The following is a 20962-nucleotide window of genomic DNA, read 5'->3' on the forward strand; positions in this document are numbered from 1 at the left end:
AATGCACTCTCAAAGTGCTTGTGCTCATATCTGTACAAAGTATTTAAAAACAGGCACCTGCCTGGTAACCTTTGGCAAGAAAAAACAATTTCCAGCTGTATAGGTAAGAAATATTTTATAAGTAAAAGAAAGCTGCTTCTTTCAGGCCACTGATGTGCACAAATAACGAACATGGGTGGGTACACCAGCACAAATTTTTGCTTGGTTTGCTGATTTGTTTTGTGGACTTATTGGAAAAGCTGGTCCTACCATTCTGAAACCTACAAATTAGGGAAAAGGTGGCATAAAATGTTTACAATAAATTTTTAAAATTTAATTGCAACATTTTTGCTGAAACCTATTTCTACATGGTTTTAGAGAAAAGTCAAATGTTGTTTGTGGCAAATTGCTGACTGACCCTATTTCTAATTATACTAAGGAACTATTAAATACAAGGTTGCACCCTAAACATTCATGTATTGATCTCCAAATCTGTTTCTTGATTAGGGAAATCCGCCTCAGGTTATCTTTTGTTCAGAAAACACATCCTGGGGCTGCATATGTGTCTCAAATTCCTAAAGCTGCTGTTTCTAAAGCCCTTAGTGCAGTTCCACTGAAGACTGATTGCCAGTGGATCTCTGCCAAACTTCATGGATTAGGCAGAGTCCAACAGAAATGCTTTATTAAAAAGTAATGGAAACACATTATTCAAGATTCGCAAATCAATAATGCAACATAGCATGCCTTGCCTTAAGTGACCACTCAGGAAGCCAGATAAACAAAAAGAGCCTTAAATGTGTTTTGGATCTCTTAAAAGAAAGCTCATATATTGCAGGTAGATCACAAGACACAGTTTCCCCATACATGTTATCACCGAAGAAAGGAATTTGATTCTAAGCATACTACATGGCTTGTGGTAAATAATATCTGTGCAATATTCTTACTGCAAGACTGGGTAATTGCATGCTCTCCAAAGTATTATACTTTAAGAACTCCCACACTGTACAGGGGCCAAACTATACCACTTCAATTTGTAGCTATCTAATAATAGCTGTGGGACTCTATTACAGTGGTGTATGATAAGAGTTAATGATGCCCTTAGGCTCAAGTTGTCTCAGTCCACTATTACAACAGCCTCTTCTCCCCACTCTTTCCTGTTCATTACACATCTTGGCTATTCCAGTCTTACAGGAGCATACAATAATCACACACAGATACTTATATATATATATTAATTTGGGACACTGACAAGAAAACTATGGCCAAAGAATTGTACAGGGACTTTGGCCTAATTCAATACATGCAGACAAAAAGCAGAAGAAGATGTTACATGATGAATCTTTTGTAAGAAGCATGAACAAATACAAATAATACAAGTTCAGTGCTGATACAGCCTGAAATTCCACAAACCAGACATTTCACCTTCTTTTAAACACAGCTTCTGAGCAAGAAACCTCAAGCTACTGAAGATAAAGTACCTGACTCAGTAACAGTCTCAGAGTTGAATTACAGAACTCCAAAGCAATAAAGTGTAACAAAAAAAGCTGAAAAGGAATAAAGCATTTCATAATTTCATAATAAAAACCCAACAAGAAAGGTGTGATTAAATGATGCCACCAGGGACCAAAGGCAAGTACCGTAACAGTTTCTGCCGGGAAGGTCTACTGCGGTCAGTCTAGATATGATGTAACACATGCAATAAAACATTAACATTACAGCGCGAGGAACAAGACCATTATAAAATACAGAATACAAAAAAGTGGATATTTTACTAATTTTAGAACACCAAGGAAATTCAATTGTCAATCCTATCTCCTTAGATTTTTCCAGTGTGATAAAACTTTGCTGAATAAACTACCGCCATAAGAATACAAGATGAAGCCAAAGGTCCATCTATTCCAGACATAGGAAAATTTGGCCCTCCAGATGTTTTGGGACTACAACTCCCATCATCCCTAGCTAACAGGGCCAGTGATGATGGGAACTCAAAAATATCTGGAGGGCCGAGTTTGCCTGTGCCTGATCTAGTCCAATGCTCTGCTTTCACAGTGGCCACATAGGAAGCTCAAAAAGAGGACCCAAGAGCAAACAGGATGAGTGTGAACCTCAGCAACTGGTAATCAGAGGCGTGCTACCTCTGACACCAGAGGTAGAATGTTGCCATTGTGGCTAATAGACATGGGCAACCTTATCATCCATGAATTGGTCTAGTCCTCTTTCAAAGCGTTCTGCACCTCTTGTGAGAACAAATTACATTTTAACCACAAGCTGTGTCCAGAAATACTTTATTTTGTCTGTCCTGAATTTTCTAACATTCAGCTTCACTGGACATCCCCAAGTACTGCTGTTAGAAGAGAAGAAACAAAACTTTATATTACTGACTTTCCCCATGCCATGCATAATCTTATAAACCTTTATCATGTCACCTCTTGCATTTTCACTAAAGGGAAAAGCTCCAAATGTTGTACGGGCAGCGAACATTTCACACGGGGGTTCCATCCCCGGCCCCTGCAATCAGCAATGGAGCGTGCATAAGCACATTAAACCCCATTACCACCCCCTATCTGCCCTGTTCCGGGTCCAAAAAGACCTGCGCATGGGCGATCACATGTCAATTCAATGTGCCTAAAATGGTCACCGCCTGTAACCTTCCCTTGAAAGGGACTTGCTCCACATCCCTTGATTCTTCTTATTGTGCTTTTCAGAACCTTTTCCAGTTCTACAATTTACAATTTGAGGTGAGGTGACCAGAACTGTACACAATGTTCCAAATGCAGTCTTACCATAGATTTGTATAACTCCATTTGTTCAAATATGTGACCCAAAAGCAGAATCAGATATGAGCATTTGCATCCATTCATAAAACATACATGGAAGTACAACAGGTTGCATGGATACTATGGTAGTTCCTTTCTCTTTGGAAAAAGAATGCATTAAATTATAAAGTTTATTCTGTTTGCACTGTGCTAAGATATTAAATATAGAGAACATTTATGGGATGCTATCCTTTCTTCTATATATTTGTACTACGGGCATTAAGTGTTTTAATTATGAAGATGAAAAGCTATTAAAATGGGCTTTATTATATAATAAAGCAAGATTTGTAGTGTCTAGTCAAGAACTGCCAGTTGGCTTCACATCTCTGTCTTGCCTAGGGCTGCTAATTCAATGGCAACAGAAGAAAGTTTGGATCAAATACATGCATTCTGATATATCCAGGGCAAGGAGCGGGAGGAAAGAAATCAAAGATCAATCATTAATAACACTCTAAAGTTGCCCAAAACTTATTTCTGGGATGGCATCATTCCTTGATTGTTGTTTACCACAATTCCTTATTTTAAAGTCGCATATATAAGGGACCTCCTCTCACAAATATTTACATAAATAGTACTCAGCATTCCCATGCCTTTCTAGAGGAAAGCCACCTGGATCTCCACATCCCTGGGGTGCTCATTAAGATTCAGAGCAGGGGGAAAAACTTTCAGCAAAGCTGAAGCCATACAAATGTATAATTTATAGAGAAAGCTAGAAACTGGAGCACACAGCAGAGAGACTGTATGAAGAAAGAATTGGAGGGACCAAACAGGGAGAATCCCATGTATTTTTAGAGTAAAAACCCTGCAGTCTCTACTATCTCCTCCCTCTCCCTACATCCAAAAAGCTTGCTGCAAAACACGTCAGCACGGGGGCTACATCCCAAGGCAAATTGTTGATCAAAATGCATTGCTATCATGGACATTATGCATGTTTCACATTTCCTCATTTTATGTTATCAAGGGGTTAAAGTAATGCTTTCTAGGATGCAGGAGGAAGCTTCATGATTTCTGAAGCAGTTCCTTCTATCAGCACTTTACAGGAATTCCCAGAGGACTGAACAGCCCTTAGGAAAGGGGAGAAAGCAGTTTCACAGTTACCAGGTATTTCAGTTTAGAAGCTTTATTGTGCAACAGAGAAAAAGAAAAATTGGACAAAGTCTGATTCTATCTTAACACACATAAATGTGAACTATGTTATGTACAGGCATTTAGCCCTATGGGAATGCACGTGGTAGTGTAAAGCAGAACGAAATGCTATAGTCTTGAATTAAATTCTGCCCCAACTAGCTCAACTCTTATGCTGCTTGCACACAGAAGATGACAGGAAGCCAGACCATGGTACAGAGAAAAGCAGGGAACAGACACCAAGTGCTCACCCATTTCTGAACAAAGATGAGTAAGGGTCTGGAGACCAAGCCTTATAGGGAACAGTTGAGGGAGTGGGTATGTTTAGCCTGGAAAAGAGGAGACTCGGAGGAGATATAATAGCCATCTTCAGATATCTGAAGTGCTGTCACATGGAAGATGGAGCAAGCTGGTTTTCTCCTGCAGTGAAGGCTAAGACCAATGGATTCAAGTTAAAAGAAAGGAGATTCTGACTAAACATCAGGAAGAACTTTCTGACAGTAAGAGCTGTTCAACAGTGGAACAGACTCCCTTGGGACATTGTGGACTCTCAGACACTGGAGATTTTTAAGGAGAGGTTGGCCACTGACCAGATGACCCTTGGGGTCCCTTCCAACTCTACAATTTTATGATTTTATGAACACAATTGAAAGCAATGATTTTTTTTTATGTTCTTCACTGGTTAAGTGAAGTTGTATGCATTTACTGGTAGATTCTTGTACTGAATTATTCCCCTAGTAGTTTTATGTTGGTTTCAAATTGTGGTTAGCAGCTATGTCATTTTTAGATTTCCCCCCCTGTTTAAATAATTGTATTTGCTGTTTAAATTCTGATACTGAAGCAGTAGGACCCTACTGAATTCCCACAGTAGAATGAAGTTGTCTGGGGAAGAAGCAATGACTGTATTCTCTCTAATTTTGTGTTGTACCACCAGTCCCTGGGAGCCATTTTGTGACTAGTATTCACGACACTTTCTCAAAATTCAAGTGGTGCCCACTGGTCCTTAAGAGTGGCAACCTTCTCAACTAAGTGATCTGTACCAGGGAACTACCAGAAAAACACTATGAATAGGTAGGAATATGAATAGGCTTTTTTAAAGGGCTACCAGAGGCCATTCTCATATAGTCTCAAACCATACAAAAATGTTACCAGTTATTCACACGCCTCTTAAATGTGTCTTTTTCAACCTGAGCGTACACATTGATAAGCTTTTGAGCTTATTGCCCATGTACTAAAAGTAACATGGATAACCACCCTATTAATCCTTTTCGTACTAATTTACTGCTGGGTCTGGCTAATCTCTTCAGGACTGAAGGCATTTCTAGTTCTAAACATGGTCTAGACACTCAGTTTACAATAATAACTTTTGGTTAGAAAACTTGAGTGTCATGGGAGATTTTTCCAATGATTGTCTTCCAATATGCAACTCATTCAGCAAGAAATAAGAAATCTGTCTATTTTATCTTCGATGTAGTTACAAAACCACATTCTCCTTAGGCAAATAACTATTTTTTAAAAAACAACAACAAATACAGAGAAAAACATACCTAAGGCAAAAATCTTAAGAAGAGAATGACATTTTTTCATCAATTTAACTATTGCGCAAATACTGAAACCTTTGGGAACAATTCACAGAATCAAGCTATCAAGATATTGAAGCAGTAGCTTAGTCAATAGTGAGGAAAGCAATACAAATGAAAGGCGTACAGTATTCCACTATTATCCAGCCATACAGCAAGCCGTCCAATGAAGGAAGCAGCAGCAGCAAAAAGGTACTGCAGATAAAATATATTAGCTGCATAGTCTGCCACTTGCCCAAAGGTGAATAGCAATTTCTTCTGAGAAAGAAGATTGCCTGGATTATAATTCAAGCCTAAGAAAAAAACCAAAGATTGAGAGGCTCCTGGCAGAGATGTCCTCCAGCAGTACAAACACCGCAAAAACCAATGTATCACAACAAGGCTGTTGACCTTGATAAATTCTAAAACCAGTCTGTTCATATCCTAACCTGTGACAGCCAGGCCATTCCCTTTACCTGCAGAGCAGCAGCACCAAATAGGGAATTATTCCCACATATTATAGCCCAATGTGTATTGAACCCTGAGAGAATGATATCCTTTCGCCTCAATTTATAATTGTTTATCAGATGGAACAATCTAAAATATTGAAAATATAACCCCCACACATAACCTCCCCCTTTCCTCAGGAAGGGACATGGGTGGTACTGTGGTCCAAACCAACCGGCTTGCCGATCGGATCTGTTGTTCGAATCTGCCCAACATGGTGAGCTCCTGTTGCTTTGTCCCAGCTCCTGCCAACCTAGCAGTTTGAAAGCATACCAGTGTGAGTAGATAAATAGGTACTGCTGCACGGAGAAGGTAAATGGTGTTTCCGTGCACTCTGGTACTCATCAGTGTGTTCTGTGCACCAATAGCGAATTAGTGATGCTGGCCACATGACCTGGAAAGCTGTCTGCAGACGAATGCCATCTCCCTTGGCCTGAAAGTGGAGATGAGCACCACACCCCAAAATCGAATTCAACTGGACTTAACCGTTCAGGGGTCCTTTACCTTTAGCTTTCCTCAGGATTCCAAGGTGACACAAACTTCAGGGTCTGTACAGGATCTGAGCCTCTAAGTGTATGACCCAGAAAATTCAAGCCCCTTAATATTTACCAACCATCATTCCTTGTTACAGATTACATATAAATTTGAAACCACACTGCAAGGATTAAAAAGGAAAAAAGTATGAGGTATGAAGATATTTATTTACATCAAACTGTGTTGGGACATATACCGTAAATTTCGCTCCATAACACGCAGATTTTTCCTCCTAGAAAGTATGGGGAAATGTCTGTGCGTGTTATGGAGCGAATGCCTATAGATGGCGGGGGAATCTGCTGCAGTTGTGAGCAGTCCGTGGCTCGCTTTGAAACAGCAAAGCGGGTGTAAGCGGCTCCTGTCAGCGAGCAGAGCCGGGAGCAGGGAGAGAAGCAGAGCGGGCTTGGCTGCTTTAAAACAACCCCGTCCTCTATGTCCCTCTCTCCTCCCCACTGAGCTCGCTAAGTAGCAGCAAAGCTTTTCAGCCAGCCTAGCCGGAAGGAGGGAGAGAAGCATAGCGGGGTTGGCTGCTTTAAAACAACCCCGTGCTTTCTGTCCCTGTCTGCAGTTTTTTGCTGTCCGATTTTGGATTAGCCACTGTAGGGGCTGTGTGTGTGTGTGCTTGAGCTATCGTTCTCCTCCTCCTGCTTCCCCTTCGCTCTCCCTGCGCCCCTGCACTCTCCCTCCGACTTTAGAATTGACACTGTTTGTCTGTGTGTCTGTGTGTGAGGGCTCCTTCTCCTTCTCTTGCTTCCCGTTCACTCTCCCTGCGCCCCTGCGACTTTAGAATTGACACTCTGTGTGTCTGTGTGTGAGAGAGGGCTCCTTCTCCTTCTCTTGCTTCCGTTCACTCTCCTTGCGCCCCTGCGACTTTAGAATTGACACTCTGTGTGTGTGTGTGTGTGTGAGAGAGAGAGAGAGAGAGAGAGAGAGAGAGAGAGAGAGAGGGGGGGGGGTTCCTTCTCCTTCTCTTGCTTCCCGTTCACTCCCCCAGCGCCCCTGACTTTAAGGCCAGTTCTCTCTCTGCATGTGTGTGTGTTTTGACCTCACTGCACTTCTTGAGGGAGAGTGTTGGTCGCAATTTTTCTTGATTTGTCTCAGAGTGGTTACTATCATGGTTTCCTTGCCAGGGAGGAGGGAGAGACGCAGAGCCTGCTTGTTCTAAAGGAGCAAAGCCGGAGAGGAGCCTCTCCTGCATTATCAGCAGCATCCTTCTCCACACCCCCCACGCATGCTCCTTGTCCCTTGAGTTCTTTTCCTTCCCTCCCCACTTAAAACGTGGTTACAAAGCATGGATCCACATGGATCCTCAGGATTTTTGCACTAGGTCACCCCAAATTCACCATCAGATCACATAGCATATCCATGGCTACAGCCTGCACCAAAAAACACACGCACCCACTGTTTCATGGGGCCGCAATGGCGCAAAAATGTGGTTACAAAGCATGGATCCACATGGATCCTCAGGATTTTTGCATTGGGCTACCCCAAACTCACCGTCAGATCACATGTCTGTGGCCACAGCATGAACCACAAAAATCATACATCCACTGTTTCGTTTAGAATATTTTTTTCTTGTTTTCCTCCTCTAAAAACTATGTGCGTGTTATGGTCAGGTGCGTGTTATAGAGCGAAAAATACGGTATTCTCATACTGCTGTATTTTACTCCAGCAGTAAAGCTTATTACTTATTTTTTAATTTTTTGTATCCTGTTCTTCCTCATACATGGTTCAGGACTGCCAACATCTCATATACTTGACATCTGTACTGCCAACTACATTACTGATAGAGTACCCTACTGCTGTTTTACAGCATGGCTGTGAACAAACCCATAACGTCTACTGATAAATTTAAGACAAGCAACTGAAGTATTTAGTGGACTCATATGGACGTTTGATCACTTTTTACTCATTTAAGATGTACCCTAAAGCATCCTGGCTCCCATCACAATGCAATGAAAGAGGTTCTCACGTACACATAATAAATAAAGCTTTATTCAAGGCTTACTAGTATGGTATGGTTTTCCCAGGAGTGATGTATGTAAGTGAGAGCTGGACCATAAAGCTGGACCATAAAGAAGGCTGATCGCCGAAGAATTGATGCTTTTGAATTATGGTGCTGGAGGAGACTCTTGAGAGTCCCATGGACTGCAAGAAGATCAAACCTATCCATTCTTAGGGAAATCAGCCCTGAGTGCTCACTGGAAGGACAGATCCTGAAGCTGAGACTCCAATACTTTGGCCACCTCATGAGAAGAGAAGACTCCCTGGAAAAGACCCTGATGTTGGGAAAGATGGAGGGCACAAGGAGAAGGAGACGACAGAGGACGAGATGGTTGGACAGTGTTCTTGAAGCTACAAACATGAGTCTGACCAAACTGCGGGAGGCAGTGGAAGGCAGAATTGCCTGGCGTACTCTGGTCCACGGGGTCACGAAGAGTCGGACACAACTAAACGACTAAACAACAACAACAACGATACAGAAATGCCCGGCATATTTCTGAGATACTGTCTGAAGTCATGAAATAAATTAAAAAAGAGGATTTGGGAGAAAGATCATTACTCATAAATATATCCCTAAAAAGAGAGCAGCCTGGTTATTTACTGTCAATTCTAACTGTTCAGTACAACAACAACAAAGTACAGGTACAGATCACCAGCAGCATGGCTAAGTGTTCAAGAAGAACATCAGGGTCTGAAACTGAACCAAACCTATGATGATGTCTTGACCAATGGGCATGCTCCCCTCACTAGCTTTTAAAGGCAAGAAATGATGCGCTCACTTGCAAGACTCCTTCTCCTTATGAGATTCGTATGAGATTGGAGGCATGCACTTTTCCGTGTGGCGTGTGTCTCCCACTGCAAGGGAAACCCTTTGCTCCAGAAGACGGAACTAGCAGGAGTGGGAGGGGGGGAGTGTGTCCTCTCCAGCCCCTCCCTGTTGGCAGCATCCTTTCCACTCTCCTCCTCTGAGCCAGTCAGACAGACATATCCTACCCTGAGCCAGTCAGACATGCCCTTTCATTGCTATGAATTGCCCTCTCTTATATTGGCACCAAAAATGTGTGAAAACATGTTTCCTATTACTTATGTCCAGAAATAAGGGGGTGATCCTTCTTTTTGCAATTTAATAGTATACTCAATTCAACACAGCACCACCTTAGCATGGAAACAATTGCAAATTAGACACAAATGACAAATGTCATCTAAACAATTCCATGTTCATGCAAAAGCCTGAATGAGCTGCAGATCTCCCTTTGTGATTTCACACTCTGTCAAGGTGATCCCGTGCTGCACAGCATTTTTAAAAATATTGCCTTAATTCTAGACTGTCAAATTGAAAATAATGGCAAAATACACATTATGATTTATTTGCAATGAGCTCTAGTTTGAGCTCTAGTTTGTGACAAAGTTGTTTTAATAATGTCAATGTAATTGATTCATTTATGCACTCACACAGCAGGATGCATCAAAAGGAGTGACTCAGCTGACAGTGAAATATCTTTCCAAATCAAGGATATATTACTACAGGATTATTAAAGATGAATTTCATTTTCCTTTTAAACTATTGTCACATTAACAAACAAATGCTATGCCCTGACAGAAAAAAGGAACACTTTTTGAAACTTTCATAACCTTCTTGCATACATTTATATAGTTCTCCAAAACAGTAAATGAAGGTAATATTTGCTAGAATATAGATTAAGTTTCCAACTACGCTTACTGGAAATTTGCAGAAAGAGCTTTACAAGTGCTTTATTTGTAATCCAAACCATCATTTAACAAACAGCCACAATTCTGCTCTCAAAAGAGAGAAATGCACGGAGGAGAACAAAACAGCTATAAATTACAGGTATGGCGCAAGAATCATGGGATTAAATTGTAGACACAAAAAACACACTGTAATGGCACAATAACACCATAATAAACTAACCACTGTTCAGTTCCAAAGGCCAGAATGGAAATGTATAATAGCAGGTTCTATAGCTGCATCAAGTATGCAAATTTTAATTTGCCATCGATTGGAAACTCAACAGTAAAAGGCATCACTGTGCCACAGTCACACTTAGTTTAAAAATCTACTAAACCTGATTGTTAAAGATTGTGGAATGTATCCAGTGCTGAGCCAGCAGGCTCCATTGATGCAAAGAAATTGCCATTTATTGTACTGTATTCTGCTTCCACCTGTACACCCCCAACCCCCAAATCCGCTTTGGAGAGTCCATCAAACCTCCAGAACTGATAGCTGATTTTGAGGGTGCATAAGGGGGCTGGAGGGGACAGGAGAGGAAACAAAAGTCCCACTGCTCAAAAGTTCCTTGCACCAGTGAACCAGCCGTGTTTGATGCAACCCTATGACTTGCTAGTAAAATGCAGGTCAGAGAGAGAGAGAGAGAGAGAGAGAGAGAGAGAGAGAGGAGAGAGAGGAGAACTTGAACACTGAAACTAACTCTTGGATCCTTTGAATGAACTCTGTACCAAGCATGGGTCTCTAGATGTTGCTGGAGTACAACTCCCATCATCCCTGATCATTGGCCATGCTAGCTGGGGCTGATGGGAGTTGTAGTCTAAAAGTGACTCACAATTAGCTAAAGGAATACCAATGAATCAAACATGAATCAAAATTTATAAATTTATTGATTAAAAAAAATATTTTAACATTCTTTTTCTGTTCTTTACCTTTTGGTTGGGTTGAACCATGTATGGTATTGAAAGGATTTGTTTTGAACATTTTGCAATGTCAATTCACCTGCATAATTTCTCTTTTATAAATCAATAAACATTATTATTTATTGAAAAAAATAATAGTTTGTTAACTCTTTTTAAAATAATAATAAAAAGATGGAAAGGCAATTCACTGGAGAGCATATCTGAAATTCTATGCCAAACTCTGGAGGCAGCTGAGAGATTGGTTCTAAAAACCTTCCTAAGACTTCTTGGTTCAAGAATTTAAAGTGTTTTGTCACCACAGCTATTATGTTTTCTCTTTTGCCACAGTGTTTCCCAAGAGTCAATGCCCGCCCAAGCCAGCAAGAAGGCAAGCAACATTATAGCTTAATCACTTTTTAATTAACACTCAAGTACATTACAACTTGGTGGTTTATTCTTACTAAAGAAAGTGTGATGGTCTATGACTAATACAGGCTTGCTTTTACTAATGAGCTGCAGTGATTTAGTACAGCAGGAACATAATGCAATTACAGCAGCAAAATCCAACAACCATGTCTCACATCCAGTGCTGACTTGTATTCACTAGAAAAAAATACTCAAAGACATTTTAATAGATAAAAATTAAATCTTCTAAAAAGTTTTGGTTCTAATATATCTATCTACTGTGCAAATCAGAATCTTACTTTAAATTAGTGGACAAATTACTATGTGTACTCATTTTTTAAAAGGTACTGCTAGGTAACAAAGGAAGTTTTCTTTTAGCTCTTTTAGTACTGATTCAGTTAAATAGATCAATTTTTTTAAAAAAATAATGCTTTCCCATTCCTACCAAACTAGGAACTACACTACTGAGATTTGACATTCTGCAATAATTTAATAAAGGCCTGGCATTGATCATCACAAAGGCCAGGATCCAAAGACACTTTGTGTACCCAAAAGCCTATAGATGAGTTTCTACAGAAACGGGCCTTTTCTGCAGTGGCTCCCCATTTGTGGAATGCTCTCTCCAGAGAGGTTTGCTTGGCATCTTCATTATAGAGTAGCTGGAGAAACCCATCCAGGGGGGCAGAGTATAAATAATAAATTGTTGTTGTTGTTGCAGCTTTAGGCACCAAGCAAAAACATTCCTCTTTAACCAAGCCTTTGGCTGGCTGACATCCAATGCCCTTTTAAAATGTGTTGGAGGGGTGGTTGTTATATGTTTGTTTTTGTTTTTATTTTGATAATGTATTTTGTGCATTTATATTGTGATTTCATCTTGTAAAGTGCCCTGAAACGTACGGGTATAGGGTGGTAAACAAATTTAATAAATAATAATAATGTTTCCATAACAGTCACTCCTTCCTCCGGTACTACACAAACTGGAGTTTTTTTAAGGTCGAGTTTAAAAGGTAGTTTATGATATTGCACAACGGTTAGTTATTTACATTTAAAAAACCTCTAAATTCTTCTGAGCTAGGAACCTTGAAATGGGACGCAGGTTGTGCTGTGGGTTAAACCACAGAGCCTAGGACTTGCCGATCAGAAGGTCGGCGGTTCGAATCCCCGCGACGAGGTGAGCTCCCGTTGCTCGGTCCCTGCTCTTGCCCATCTAGCAGTTCGAAAGCACGTCAAGTGCAAGTAAATAAATAGGTACCACTCCAGCAGGAAGGTAAACGGCATTTCCGTGCGCTGCTCTGGTTCGCCAGAAGCGGCTTTGTCATGCTGGCCCCATGACCCGAAAGCTGTATGCCGGCTCCCTCGGCCAATAAAGCGAGATGAGCGCCGCAACCCCAGAGTCGGTCACGACTGGACCTATTGGTCAGGGGTCCCTTTACCTTTACCTTAGGAACCTTGAAATAGCTAACCTCTTCATCTTTGTAAGCACCTAGGCCCTAAGCCGTTATTTGGGTCCATGCCAGATTACTATAGGTGGTTTCTTAGTTATCTGCAGATGCTATCTGCATTGCGTCATAGAATCATCCCAGAAGTAACTTCTTAGTAACATGGATATAAGTTATATAGAATGCTAATCATATTACTAATAATGGCCCAAAAGATAGAAAAAGCTAATTTATCCAACATTACTGAATTAGGTTTGATAATTATGTTAAGAATCGAAGACTAGTACCTAGGTGTGAATTCAATGGTTTTGTGAGAGAGAGAGCAGGATGCTGCTGTTATTAATCTATTGTCTCCCATTTCACCTGCTGATGCAAACTTTCAAGCCACAGAGAATCTGCGTGTGTATCAAAGAAACCCCCTTAAATAAAAAGCTGGCATGCTTCCATCAATAGAAGACGGTTCAATATTTTTTATCTCATACTCTCAGACCTAAAAGGAAACACTTGTAAAACAAATTCAAGTGCTATATTTGTTGAGATAATGTTAGTATTCTCTTCCAGTTAATGTAAAACTGCCTTCGCATGCTTTTCTATCAAAATCCTGTACAGTAAGGGAAAGCAAGCTATTGATCACCACAAGCCAATTATGGGAAATTAGAACACAACAAAGGACTTGCACCAATTAGCCATCTTATCTGCATGTAATTTTCATGAAGTTACATATAGTTTTTGAAGTTGCCATAAAGAAAGGCTTGTTAACTAAAATATATTATCTACTGCAAACCATGGACAAATTTAGAGGAAATAGATTTCTAAACTACTTGTGAAGGAACAGTTTACATATCAATTTCAGAAGAAATGTGTCATTTATTTTTATCAAAGGCTCAGCTTAAACATAACAGAAAACTATTATAAAATTCTTTTTATCAAATGGTTATATATGCATGATCTTATAAGATCTATAAACAAGGAACAGATCAATGTTGGACCAAGTGCAAAAACAAATGCAAATGATACGACTTGTCCTAAAATTACGCTACTGTGGAAGAGGACTAATTATACAATTTAATGCAGTATCCTTAAGCTGCCTCATAATGTTGTTGTTAGGATACTTCAAGGACAAACCATGAATTGGCTTGGAATTTATAAGCCACCACAAAGATAATAATAGCTACTAATTAGAGAAATAACGAGGTACCACCACTGAAATTATGTTCAGCTAAACTGTAAAGCATAGTAAGGATGGCATAGAATACTGATTGTATCAAACTGAGAAGAGGGGAAATCTGTACCAATAAATCTGTATCTATAGCATAACACTGCACATACAGGCATATACTGTACCATAATCAGTATCAGCTGGAGCTTAAGCACATAAATGTAGAAAGGGGCAGTGCTATTTCATAGTAAGAAGCTAAATCTGCCTTAACAGAAAATATAGGAAGCTTGAAGTTAGGCTACAGCAAAAATAGGAAGAAAGGAATAAAATGGTACATGTATATTGTGTTGAAGAAGATGTTATTGTCTGAAACAAGTAAAACAAGAGAAATGTCAGAGAACGGGGAGTGAGGATTAGGGTTCAGTTGAGAGGACACTCATGTGCATGTTCAGGTCAAATAAAGGTGGATAACTATATCTACTGTTTCAAATGCCCTTCTCTTCCATTTTCACTTTTATCTCTATCACCAACAGGTGAGGACCTTCAGGGAAGACAATATAAATGAAAATCAATATTCTTAAGACACTAACATCTGCTCACTTGAACTGAGATACCCAAAGCCTTCTTTAAAAAAAAAAGGCATACTTTATTTCAGATCACAGGTCACAATGGAAATCACATAACTCCAATTCTACAGCACATAAACATCTTACATATGCAGTGTCCTTTCTTCTTGAAGTTTTAATATGGCAATGCTCATTTATGTCGCTATGCCAATTTAAAATGGAAATCAGATTAATACTGAAGGTTTTGTATGAAACAAGGAATGTAATGCGAGAACTTCAGGAGAAAGTACTTGTTGAAGAACATGGTGCCATGTTAGCCTTGAGCTTTCAGGAACATCAAGCTGTCCTTGAGAATAATTTGCCATTCCACTACAAGAGTAGCATACTTTAATTATCCCAGCTCCTGCATCCTGGTCCTTAACACATTTACCATGGAGTATTGCTAAGTTCAAAGAAACACATTCATTATGTGATGGATGCAACATCAAGGGATGGCCTGCATGTATGAAGTGTCAATGCAGATCAAGCACTGTGGACAGAGCTTTCAAGTCACTAGATATTACTTCGGACACAGTATGGAAAAAGTCAACGTATGTTCCTCTACAAGTCATCAAACTGTATGTCACAGTAAGGAGATAATAAAAGGTGTATGTATATGCACAAGCCTGCTCACACAGTCTCACTGATATCATGGAACTTACTTCCAAGTTAATAAATGTGTTCAGGATCCAAGACCTTCGAGCTACTTCATGATGCAGAAAACATACCCCTATATTTCAAAGACTATGTCTTTGAAAGGCATTTGTATGCATACTTGAAAACACTATTAACTTTCCCTTCTCAATCAACATAATCTACTGTCAGGGATATGTCTATTGCATGTTTTCTAAGTATAAAACTGTGCCTAAATATTACAAAAAAAAAACTGTTACTATGCAATAAATGCAGAGGAACTTAACCTTTCTTCAGGATGTGAAGAGGTCACTGTTCATAAAAAGCTTAAGCAGCTCTAACACATCCTGAATCATGTTAATATGCAGAATCCTGCAAATTTCAGCGCAAAGCTTTCTGAGAAATGGTCATTCACTGTAGTCTAGAGCAGCAGACACAATTATAAACCAAGAAAGTTCTCTAGGAAGTAAAAGAAGGAAGTGTTTTGGTCTACTGCACAGCCATAACTATTTTAGGTAGTCATTCATACTCTGCATGTTATGCAATAAAATTATAACCTCCCTAGATTTTTAGATAGAGAAATGCCCCAATGAACCGTAATGAAATCCAGATAAGCTCTAGACATGAAAGAGGTGCTGTTTTTAAAGAATTCTCAAATGAAGGAAATGGTATTTTGGGTGTTCCATTTTGGCCCTTAAGAATCAGCTTTTTATTCAGAAAATAAATAAATAATTTATACATACATACATACATACCCCACCCATCTGGCTGGGCCTCCCCAGCCACTCTTAAATCTACTACTAGTAGATTGACTAGTGCAGAAGGCAGTGGATAGTTTGCTAACACATGCTGCCCACAGCATAAATCCAGTGTTTTAAAAAATCATCACTGGTTTCTAATTTGTTTCTGGATACAATTCAGAGTGCTGGTTTTAAAGTTTAATTCCCTAAGCAGCCTGGAGTGAGGATGCTCAAAGAATTGACTTCTTCCACATGAGCTTCCCTACCCGTTAAGATAGCACTTGAACAAGGGCCTCTGAAGACATCAGCTTTTGAGTTCAGGTAGGTGGAAAAAGAAGCTACTTTTATGTAGGTACACCGAAAATTATGTAACCCATTCACCTGACTCCATCTCTTAACTTCCATTTATTGATTTAAATTATTCGAATCTTGCCCCTCATTAAAAAAAAGAAAGCCACATGGGCATATATACTATAATAAATCAACATAAATACATTAAGATTATAAATACAAAAGCCACAGTAGGGGGAAAAAATCACTTAAAGCTTGATATTAAGAATCAGCAAATGCTTGGGAAAACAAGCATGTATTTAATAAATGCTGGATCACAACCAAGCTTAGTGCTTGTCTTACCTAAGGCAAGCTTTTAGGCTCCAAAGGCTATCCTTTTCTCTCATGCTTTGTATTCATGGTTATTTAATGGATGCAATAGTTTTTATCTGTTAGTGTGCTGCTGTTCTTTATGTGACTGTGGCTTATTATTATCTAAATGCTTATTCTTATTATATCCAAAGTTGTCCTTGTGCAAGCTCATTCATGAGTGAAGTCTCATGACTGGAGTCGAGTCCCCTCCTCCCCCTGCAGCCCCCATGTACCTGCATAGTCTGCTCCACAGGGTTGTGGGAAGTCTGCTTGCGCAATGTTGGATCTGTCTGGTTGTTGCTTTTTTTATTATGTTTTATCACTGTGAGCTGCCTTGAAGCCACTCATGGTAAAAGGTGGGATGTAAATCCCACAAATAAATAAAACCTCAACATTCTAGAACATGGATTCTCTTCTAATCACACAAAATTGTCCAGCTTGAGTCAAACAGTGGCAAATTGTAAACAGGAAATGTGCAAGGATGACCCACTCCGACGACATCTTCAGTGAGTATATTTTACAGTCATCATCCAAAGATGAATAAAAAATGTAACACTTGGAGATCAACATAAACTAAATCAGATCCAGCTAGCTGGTGTTTCATACCACATCCTCCTCACCCTGAGATTAAGTATGAACATTACTCTCCCACAGTCAGTTTCAAAATGCAGACCGTCTATAATGCCTGCTACAGTTACCTGCACTTCCAACTTTAGGATACAACAGATGTTAAGCAGTTTATGCAGCTACAGTCACTGTAAATATGTTAGAAACTAGTGAGTGAACACAGAATGTATTTCTTAAGGCATCAGATTCAAATTCTGAAGCAAGCAGGAAGATCTGCATCACCTTCAGCAGCACATGGCTCAAAAGAGGCACCTTGGAACCAGTTTGGAGAGCCCAAGGAAGAGAAAACAGTAAAAAGAAGAGTCACGTGTGCTATTCTTGGATCTAGGAGATCTGTTCACCACTAAACTCACGAGGCCATCTAAGAAAGGTCAATTCATTTCTTTAAGCCATTTCTACACAATTGCTTCCCTGTACAAAGCTAGACAAAACGCTTCCTGATCAGGAACCTCACCTTTGTCAAGCAACCCTTTGTCAACATTTCTTCCAGTCTTGTATTCTGCTCAGATTTCCAAATGTAGAGCTGCCTCTACTAGTTCCTTTTGTTTAACTGTTTTGCTTATCAGGCTAGATGTCTGTTAACTTCCAAGGCATCCTCCAAATATTATTGACTCAATTTAGCATCCCACTTTTTAGTCTTGTGAAGATGACAAATCAAGAGTAGGGAAATCCTCACCCCTTTTATCAGTTTCCATGCTAAACTATACCAGACTTATTATACTGAAAGAAAGGCAGCCCAGATCCTATATTCTGCCCATAAATTCTCTTAAAATCCTTCAACACATTATTTTTTAAAAGGGCAACAGTTTCTGTTACTAAATTAAACAAAAATACAAATAATTCAGTAAATCTCATTTATAAACACCACCACTACTAGTCTTTTTCACTACTTCAACCCTTGAACTACAAAAGGCAGGTTACTTGTTTTAAAAAGGTCTGAGGTCTTAAAAAGGAATCACAGTGGGGAGGGGGGCAGAGCCGACTCTACCTATTCCTTTCCACAGATCTGGCCAGACATGCAAGGGACACTATCACCAGTAATCCTATTACCAGGTGGCAAACCCAGTTCAGGGAGAATTACTCCATCCACCCCTAGAATAGGATTATATTGCACTCTTTTACCTAATTGAAAAGCATAACCTAAAGCAAAAAGACTGCAAGCATGGTAGGGAGGGTGTTAATAAAGATTAATCATTATGAAGAGTCATGAAAGACCAATAAAACCCATCATACTGGAAACCCAGAGCCATTTCAAAGGTTAACATGTGTGCATTGTGGAACACAAGTATTGGGCAATCTGCTAGGAAGGATTAGAAGTGCTTATTGTACTGGTTTTTATCTATTAAGCAATCTTGCTAAACAAGAATGGTATGAGTTCAGACAGTCTAAGAGAACACTCTGTTGGAGAACATTAGCATATTGCAAGTAATAATATACTGGGAAAACTGCTACTTAAAACCTCACAGAGGCGGGAGGGGACCCTGCCTGTTACATGACAGATCTGCCCATTGAGACAGATGACAAGCACAAATAATTCTTCTTAGAGAAAGCATGCTGCCAAATAATATTTTCTTCCGCCCCCATTTATTTGCTACTTTTCCTTTGTGGCCTAACACTGCCTTATCTTTCAATATTTCACTTCAAGTGCCTGATCTGTGACCAGCATTGTGCATGCCAATATTTATTGTCTATTCCTCAGTTCCATGTGTTTTAAAGCAGCATTTTTTGCTGAAAATTGACACCAAACTGGCATGAATAAGCAATAGTCTAGCTGGCTGTTCCTGAAGACTAATAGGATTATTTCCCTTCTGTGTTCCCCACCCCACCCCACCCCACCCCAACACACACACACACACACACACACACACACACAGTATGGGACTCCACACTACAGCTATTTAACTCCTTCAAAATAAATTGTTCTGCTTCACTATATATTACTCACTTCGTACATCCTTTCATCTGATTCCTTTTTCCAAGGTGCTGAAATATAATAATTTCAAGGAAACAAGCTGAGGCAACAAGAAAGCTGCTGCTTACAGATTCTGAAATAGTTTTCCAGATATAATAGCCCTAACAAATAAGAAAATGCATTTATACTTTATGACTCAAATGTTGGCAACATTCTGGAGCAAAATTCCTTCTTAAAAGCATATTCAGATGGATAGGTTCTACAGTTAGTTGTTAACACAACACTTCCTGAATGCAATTCCTTTTATAGCAAGCATTATTCATAGGCAGAATAAAAAGAACTATCCGGCTGGGACCAGGTATGGATTTTTTACATTTTTAAAACAAAACCAATGATCAACCTTCAGCAGAGGCAGCAGCTGTCTGTGCAACATCTGGACAGGAGCTGCAGAAACAATGGCTTGACTAAGAGAAGGGTGACTAATCTTCTTCAGCCCATGGCTCAACTTGAAGGTTTGGCACCTCTCCTAGAGCTGCATGCCAGCAATGGCAATAGCCAAAGTGTCATGAACACACATACACACCACACACCTATAGCTATACAGTGGTACCTCGGGTTACATACGCTTCAGGTTACATACGCTTCTGGTTACAGACTCCGCTAACCCAGAAATAGTGCTTCAGGTTAAGAACTTTGCTTAAGGATGAGAACAGAAATCGTGCTCTGGCAGTGCAGCGGCAGCAGGAGGCCCCATTAGCTAAAGTGGTGCTTCAGGTTAAGAACAGTTTCAGGTTAAGAACGGACCTCCAGAATTAATTAAGTACTTAACCTGAGGTACCACTGTATGTGGTATTAGATACACAAACACAAGGAAGGAGGAAGTAGGTGTGCAACACAGAGCAGTGGCAGTACACAGACAGTTGAAACTCAGAAGCTGCCTTTGGAAGTGGAAGGAGGAAGACTATACCTCTCCAACACATTATCTCCCTTTGCCCTCATCAGATTGGGGTGAAATGCAAACTTGCTTTTATATATTAACAAATACGTGATCTAGTCACCTAATCAGTCAGTTAATATTTTACTCAGTTCATTACCTAACTATTTACAGTGATAGCCAGTTGTAATTCATTTTGCAACAGAATACTCAATTTAGCAGCGCTTACTTTGTTCCAACTCTGTTATCAGTACATCATTTACAAATAATAGCTGTCCTTTATCAAAGGAACAGTCTTAACCCTTGCTGGTTAAACCACCACACAGGCTTAGTTGTGTTCTGATACCTCATTGCCTTATGTGTGCTTTAAAAACTTTATTTCTAGGGCTTCCATAAAGCATAGCTTTTTATTTCTTTACAGCCTAATTATCTGAAGTCTTTTTTCCTAACATCCCATTGTTCATATGATATCTTTTATTAGTTTGTCAACTCAAACAAGCCATCATAAGAAGTCTGACAGTTTAGTTCTGTTACACTAATTCCTAGTTAACATGATTTCACGGCACCATGCACAAAGCCAGTCAATGGATATCAAAGATGCTTACAAAGTTTATCGCAAAGCATAAGACAGGGCTATTTTTTTGAACTAAAAAAAGGACAGCGAAAATAGGATGGGTTCTGCTGAAGCTGCAAAGT

At 39.7% G+C, this 20962-nt stretch overlaps 1 protein-coding gene across 2 annotated transcripts in view; it reads right to left on the bottom strand.

Moving 5' to 3' along the window:
• Positions 1-20962, bottom strand: part of RPTOR (regulatory associated protein of MTOR complex 1) — a 311493-nt gene that overhangs the window by 280879 nt on the left and 9652 nt on the right. The gene's annotated exons all lie outside the window — the stretch shown is intronic.

Source organism: Podarcis gaigeae (assembly GCF_964106915.1).
Source record: "Podarcis gaigeae genome assembly, chromosome: 2".
Lineage (NCBI taxonomy): Eukaryota > Metazoa > Chordata > Lepidosauria > Squamata > Lacertidae > Podarcis > Podarcis gaigeae.